General features: G+C 43.9%; 1 long non-coding RNA gene across 1 annotated transcript; it reads right to left on the bottom strand.

The window, feature by feature from the left end:
* Nucleotides 1-445: 445 nt before the first annotated feature.
* Nucleotides 446-6813, bottom strand: LOC144136385 (uncharacterized). The gene is made up of 3 exons (XR_013315602.1): nt 6499-6813; nt 6322-6385; nt 446-1168 (listed from the first exon to the last, which is right to left on the bottom strand). It is a non-coding gene; the product is annotated as an uncharacterized LOC144136385 (long non-coding RNA).
* Nucleotides 6814-8085: the final 1272 nt, after the last annotated feature.

Below are 8085 nucleotides of genomic sequence, written 5' to 3' on the forward strand. Positions count from 1 at the left end.
AGTCGTTTACCAGTTGAAACCAAAACGGCGAAAAAAAGGCAGTTATAAATTATTCACCGCTTCTTGGCGCAATCTGCGTGGCTATTTTCCAATGTTTTGCGCATCATTCTAAAGTGAGAATACAGAACTCAAATTTAGTTCTCTACTCTTTCAACATGATTTGTTTTCAGTTGGAACTATGTTCTAGCAGATTTCTCAAAAATAGAGTTAAGCCTCATTTCTACCCAAAACTGCAGCTTCTGGAAAATATGATTTGCCACAACACAATTTTCTTCCTTCACTCCCGCCTTTATCCCTTCCCTTACGGCGCGGTTCAGGTGTCCAACGATATATGAGACAGATACTGCGCGATTTCCTTTCCCCCCCAAAACCAACCAACCAACACAATGCCAAAAGCACTGCAGGGGTACTAGTGGATTCCTTTTACTTGTTATAGAACTGCATTTCTAGCGCTTCTTATGCATGGTTTGACCTCAAGTTCAAGCAGTACACTTTCGAAAAGAGAGGCTTAGACAAGGTAGTGTCCAGCGTTCTTACTAGAAACATTTTATGACCACTACCAATGACATGTTGAGCCAAAAGCGGCAACAAAGAAGGAGCCGACGGAAGACGAAAGGCCAGCAGGTTCTCCATGGATGCTGCATTTCCTGGGGCATTGAATAAAGGTTTAACGAAAAAAAAAACAAGCAGAGTCCTATGTATCCTGTCGTTTCTGTTGCAAGAAAAGAAAAACATGCACTAGAGGTCATTCATCATTGTTGGTAACACTGAATTCCTAGCTATAAAACTTCAATAGCCATGTCTGTACCTAAGTTTAAACATTTCATGTTCAAACTTAAGTAATACCTCAATAGAGGCCTTTAAGGGTAAAATAAATGATGATGACCTTATTTTTATCCTCCGAATTCTGGGGGGGGGGGGTGAAAATAAAGGGCCACCATTTGCCGGATGTCCAAGAGACAGGGTAGACGAAATGCGACTCGTCGCTGGCGTTGCGCCGAAGGAATCGGTGGAAGGAAGGCCTTGTCTCCGGACTGCACAGCTACTCCAGTACAGTGGCACTCCAGGTACCTCTTTGTCGCTCCCGAGAACAAACGCTTCACCCCTCTTTTCAAGATGAACTGCGCTTGCTCCTTCCTTTTAGTCTTTTCCTTCCAGGCTTGAAATTCTGTAAAAAGAAAAAAGTTGTACATATTTATGCAGAGAGACCACACTATGAGTGCATTTGATTTGCTATGTTCCCAACCATTTACACGACAGTTTTCAAGACTTAAGGCAGCCAGCTGTAGGTTCTGACCAAAAAGTGGAAGTTAATCACTCTACACGACACACAGCTACTAAATAACTGCTCATACTGTTTGAAGACAGCAAGCCGCCACGGTAGCTCAGTGGATATGGCGCTTGGGTGCTGACCCGAAAGGACGCAGGTTCAATCCCAGCCGCGGCGGTTGCATTTCGTTGGAGCTGAAATTCTAGAGGCCAGTCTACTGTGTGCGACGTCAGTGCACATCAAAGGACCCCAGGTACAGCGTCCCTCGTAGTCGTGAGTCACTTTGAGACCTTAAACCTCCATGAGCGTAAAACCCAAAACACTACCAACACTTACATTTCACTACTGTCGTCAACCTAAGCTTTAAAAATGGTTCAGTGCACTTTGTAAAGCAGGTGTAATGCGTTTTACAAATCTAGCAACCTGTAAATAAGCTTTGAAAGGTCAACACTAATCCTGAATTAAAGAAAAGGGCACATTATTACGGTACACAACCTACTGCTCTGTAAATTTTTTTTAAGATTACCATGCCCAGTTTCCAGTGTGTTTACACTGCATGCATTTATTTCAATTTCACTTGTCTTTCATTTCATGCACCAGAAAGACCACTTCCGTCATAAGGTGAACAGTGGGGTTGGTTGATGCATAACATATAGGTGACAACAGCATCCAGAGAGGATGGAGGATAACAGTGCTACTCGAGTGAACGAAGCCAACAGTCGTTGAAAACAAGGCAGTCGGAGATCTCTGCCTTATGGTGGAGCTGGTGAGAATGGAGAATTAGTTTTTATTCAGTTATTTATTTCAATACCTACACATTGCCATGACAGGTATACAAGTCAACAAGCACCTATTTGCATCAAGCTTACAATAGCAGAAAACATGGGTTGAAAGGAACACGCATTGAAGACAATACCACGAAAATAAGTGAAAGAATATAAGCACAAACAAGCGAGGTAGACAGTTAGAAATTCCGGGTAATTAAATCACAAAACCTTGCATCAGCTGCTGCTTTCATAGTCAGGAGTGAAAATATTTCACTATCTGATAGTGCATGGAAAAAAAATACATTACACAAACATGCAGGCGAAAAGTTCCTTAAAGGGATACTGCATTAAATTGAGAATTTCTGTAAAATCGCCGAAATTGGGTTCAGAAGGTTTGAGTATTTAAATTTTCAGTCTTTATTTCTACGTGGATGGCGTTATTTTGTAGGGTCTGTGCGCGCGTGCCATTTGCCATTCCTCCAGGCGGGGCGGCGTGACATCGGTTCAGCTCTCGCGCCATGAAGTTCAGAGTTGGCAGCATGGAAACATGAAACTCATCGACAGCTACAGCCTGTGGTAGTAACTGTAGCACCCTCTCTTGGGTGGCGCCGGGAACCGGATAGCGCGTGCCACCCGGCGAAGAAAATAGAGACTGCACCTGGCCTTGGCTCATGCAGTCACGGCTGGCAGTTGTGTTCTGGTGTCTGTTCGCAGCAGTGGTCTTGTTCCATTGCTCCTGAGGCGTTAAGACTACCTATCGATTATATCATTCAGGTATCGAAATGACCATGGACCCTGCAGCCTCATTGAGCGACGACAAGTAAAACGAGCCTGGGGGATGACATTTTGCACAGGCGCACTCTCCCTGTTGTGGTAGCTATGCATATTATAATCCAATTTGATATCACCCAGACAAGTTTTCTTGAATTAAGTATTAAAACATATTCTCTGCTGAAGGTAAATCGAGGCTGTACCCTCATTCATTGCTGCAGCCACACAAAAATACCAGACGCCGTGACGGGGCGGATTTGAAATAGGACTTATAGATCACGTAGGCAGCGCGGAACAATGGAGTGAGTGCTTGACTTATAAAAGCAGCCAACTTCATTGCATCGACGTAACGAAAAAGTATGCAGCATACAGTTTTTTTTAACTGGATCACTGTTGCTATGCTGCCTGACTTGCGTGCGTAACTTTCATAAATGGCGTGCGTAACTTTCATAAATACATTTTATCGAAGGGTATTTCCTTAAAAAGTATGTCGAGCAATAATGTGAACGCAGCGCAAAGACTGGCCAAGTTTAGTCGCCATTATTAGAAATGCTCTCAGAAAAATTTGAAACTTTTGATCAAGCGAGAAGCTCAATTTTGTAACGCTTCTAGGCTACTGATATGAACACGTGTGGGGGTCCCACATGATGCACGCGTATTTGAGAATAGGTGGCAGAGTCGTTTAAAGGACTTTAGCACAGTGTTTCTTCGAAATTTCGTGCACCTTGATTCTCTTAAAATTAAGAACGCATCGTGCCTTCAGAGTTAAGCACTGCAAGTGCTGATTCCATGCTGTCTGATGGGAAAGAAACTGCAAATTATACCCTCATTAAGGATTAAATGACTATAGACACCCAATTTTAGTTACCGTCCTTCAAATGATGTTAGTAGTTAAAATACTATTACCGTGTTGTATTCGCTTACAACCGCTAAATAAAAATATAATTGAATTCTCCGCTCACACTGTTTCGGTTTCATCAACCAAACGATGCCTACGACATGTAGCTGAACTAAGGTCACAGCAAAAAATGCAATATAATCGCTGACACATAGATTTAGTTCAGCACTCAAGTCAACCCATTTCGAGAGTTAGAATGACAAACAACATATCAGCAGTTACCATATTTACTGTTTTAATTTGTGCACGCGTAATTGATACCAGAGTTTATGGAAAAAAATATTACTGGTAATTTATGCTCCCCGCTGCGCCAGTGTGCCCACAAGGCAGGCTTTAGAAGATTGGCACGGCCACGTCGCTGTGTGCAGTTGCGACTGATATGGGTGGCGTGGAGGTTCCATCATTTCGCTCCCAAGCCATTGCAAAGTCATACCTGCTGCATGTGAGGGGCGAGCATGACCGGTATTACGTGCCCCTCGCCCATTCCCTGGCAGCCCCACATGTGAAAAGAAACACTCGTTAATTCATTTGTAAATTACTTTGGGTAAAGAAAGTTTGAATTGCGTGCCATTTACTTAGCTCGCTCATGCTGACAGTCACTTTCCCAAGCACAAACTTCCTGCATACAGAACCTTAAACTACCGAGCCGTTGGCGGTTTCGTTTGTCACTAGTGAGCCAGGCACACGTAAGGGTGCAGTTTTAGTGCCTTTTGTATCCATATGCAAGTGACTGCTGGCTCTGCGAGTGTACTGTTGAATATTTATTGCTTCTGAGCTCCGCATGCACCGCATCTCGGGAGAAGGGGTGTTATGCATCGACCTGTATTTGCAATCTACCTTTTCTTTTTCCAGCGAACAGTGCGAGTTGTGGGTTCGTTTTATACGTGCCAATGTAGGATGTGCGCATAATTTGTGCACACCCTTTTGGAGCCTTAATTAAACCGGGAAAAGTGCGTAAATTACGCAAGAAAATATAGAATATTGCCTTTTTTTAATACGCCTTAAATGACATAATGCCACGTAGCAGCTGTTGTTCAGTTGATGAAACTGAAACAGCGTGAGAGAAGAAATTCAACAATAAATTATGTAGCGGTCATAGGTGAATGCCACACGGTGATCCATGTTTTGTAATGTCTATCTCTTGTTTGAAAGAAAGCATGCATTCAAAACTTGGGTGCCTTAGTCCTTTAAAGGGCAATTCGAAGGTTTTTTTCGAGGTTCAGGAAATGCAGTGAAACATTTCCTGTACTGTGGGCTTCCCTCCCAACCCTAAAGTATGGCAGCCAAGCAGCAGTTCATTCCTGCACAATGCGTTTTAAAGTCTTCAGATTTCGTGGCCTCTGTTCAGGTGGTTTCTGCACACAACACCACATTTCAGTGTCACAATCAATAATTGCATGTGACTGCCCACTCACCGCTTGAGCAAGTAATTTTGAGGCCCGTATTTGATCGCATTGGGCATTTTATAAACTGAGTCTGCACTTCCAATTACTATTTCAGCCATACAGCATGCGTACAATGTCTGCGTTGCCGTCGCTGCACCAACCAAAGCCTTGCCACTGGCCACGTGCCAAGGTTCAGTTTCAGTTCGCTGCTTTAAAGTAATTCCACTCAGTATCCTGAAGAACAATTTGTTGCGTTGGAGATGTGATGCAAATCCCCAGATTTTCCATTTGTTATAATTGGTTCCATTTGTTCCCTTTTTTTAATATAATTTGTATATAATTTTTTAATATATTTTTTATAATTTGTTATAATGCCATTGACTGCACAGGGTGCAGCTTTCTGGTGACAACACTTAAAAAATCTTGCGGACAAGACCCACTTTTGAGAACAAGAGCTCATGTTTCAAGGTCAATTTGTAAAGCTGTCCAAATCATCTTTCTCTCTTGTATGAAAACAGTCATCCATGTATAGTCTAATTTTTTATGCTACACCAGAACCAATATCACTGCTGAAAATGGGGGCATAAAGCAGGGTCCTGATGTAGTCAAGAGGACATGAGCTTCGACACCCTTTATCGCTGCTTTCTGTGGATGGTCAGTGAATCAGTTTTAGAGCCAAAGTATTATATATTTCGACGTGAGCCAGGAGCATAGCAAAATCTGTATCGAATGCTTTCTGAAAATAAAGCAGAATGCATTCACTGTGGAGACCTTTATGAAATGACCGGAAAGTGCCTTAGGAGAATGAGAATTCATTAAGTTTTATACTAATTACACAGGGCATTTAGGATCTAGAACCATGATGGTAATCAAAGTTCTTATAGATGGGTACAGATACTTGTGTATACTGCAAGCATAATCATTTTCTCAATGAAAGCTGATTAAAAAGTTAAAAAAAAACAGTTTGATGGGTTTGGTTTTATGGAGCTTAATGTCCCAAAGCGACTAGCTTTGGTTTGGTTTTATGGAGCTTAATGTCCCACAGGGAGCTTTTTAAACTAACATTTTTGCTATAAAAACCACTGAATCTATAAAATTTCCCTTTTGTTTTAGCTCTGCGCAACACAGTGGGCGTGCTTCAGACAAAGCTCCTTGCCTGTACACAAGCTAACATATTCCTTCATGCGTGCATGCACAAACAAAAACTAAGAACACGTGATTCTTTCTCACCTGCAATGGAAGATAACTGAATCGTGCTGTGTCTCGCCACAAAGCCATGCTCCTGCTCGTGGTGCTGCAACAGATCACGACGGTGGAGAAAAGCATTACAACAGAGGTCACATGCGTAAGTTTTCTCACGAGCTGATAAGCTCGCAGCTTCGGGGTGCTTATTTCGCACATGCCTACCTGGGGATTTCAGACAAGCAAATTCAGCTTTGCACACAGGGCACAGATACTTGTCATGTGCTGGTGACTCAGCAGGTGGTTAATTTGGTCCTTACATTCCAATGAGGACACGAGGCGGCAGGCACAATGCTCACCGCACTGAAAAGAAAACTTTAAACAAAGGACGCGCAACTGCGCAAACTCGCGAGTATAAAACGAGAGAATGTGACCCAAACGCAATTAGCGCAACAGCTAGCAAACAATCCCGGTGCACCTCAAGCGCAATTAACGGCGATGTCCTAACCCATTGTCCTAACGTAGCCGAGGTAAGTAGCGTGGCCGCGTAACGGCAGAGACCGCGTGTCTCTGCGCTCCGACTGATTCAAATCTGCGCCTGCGAAATAAAAGTAGTCACGTGATTGGACACAACTAATACCAACGTGTCAACAAATCCAATTCACATAGAAACAGAAAATAAAAAATGTGTTTATACAATTCATAAGCTTACTTTGTATGGCAATCATATCCAAAATTTTTATTTACATGAGCAACAAACAAATGTTGCTAAGGACAGGGATTTCTAGGGAGGGACCAGAGCTAGGGACTGCTGGGGACGGACTGAAGTAAACACAAAGATAAAGGCCGGTTCCTGGCTCTGCCTAGACGCTTCGCGCTGAGGCTTAACTTCCTCCTGCTTGCCTTGACTTCGTCGTTGTCGTTGCGATGTTCACGATCGGCGCCAATTTTGTCTTCTCGGTGTTCCGAGTCTTTCACGTTGTGTCTCCTGTGGGTCGATGCATTCGCAGCCGCATCGCGGGCCCCTTTGGGCACGCTGCCTCACGGTGTACCTACCACCGGCGGCGACTCCTTCGACGGCTTGATGCTTCTTGGATCGGCCACGGCGCTTGGCTGGCGGTGCAGTCTGTTGTTCTTGCCCAGTAGAAATTCCAGTAAGCCCAGTTGGATTGCTGCCCATTCCAGTAGGCGTCTCTCTCCGCACTGAGTTAGCCCGCTTTCGCGACGAGCCGCTCACGCTCCAAATTTCTCCTCCTTGCCTTGACTTACTTCTAGGGTCGGCCATGGCGCTCGGCACTATAGCTCGCTTGGTAAGCACGGTAGGCCCGAGTCACCACCTTCTAGATGTTCGAGAACCTTCCAAGGGATTATCATGCAGGATTATACTAGTAGAACCAACTAGCCCACCTCCATTTTCGCGGTGGGCCGACTTTGAATTTTGGGAGGTGGGCCAACTTGCAAATCTGGGTCCTTCGTCATTTGAAAGGCAGGTGGCGATGCCGTCACAAGCTCACGTGAAGTCTATCGACTAAGCTGTGATATCAAATATCGTGGGGCTCTCTGATTGGTCATTTCGGATCACGTGATCCTGATGACATCATCAAGGAATTGACCAACCAGGTAATTTCGTTATGGAGAAGCAGAAAAGTTTTTGTGAGGGGAAAGCCTAACGCAAACGCATTAAAATGCACCCACAATTGTGCTTCGGTGGATAGCAGCAAAAAGCAGCTGTATCCTGACGCAAGGTTTGGACAGATGCTGTTAAAAGAGGTGCTTGAGATGGGCTGTTGAGAAGTGCTTTCAAAGGGAGGA

This window comes from Amblyomma americanum, chromosome 1 (assembly GCF_052857255.1).
Source record: "Amblyomma americanum isolate KBUSLIRL-KWMA chromosome 1, ASM5285725v1, whole genome shotgun sequence".
Taxonomy (NCBI): Eukaryota; Metazoa; Arthropoda; class Arachnida; order Ixodida; family Ixodidae; genus Amblyomma; species Amblyomma americanum.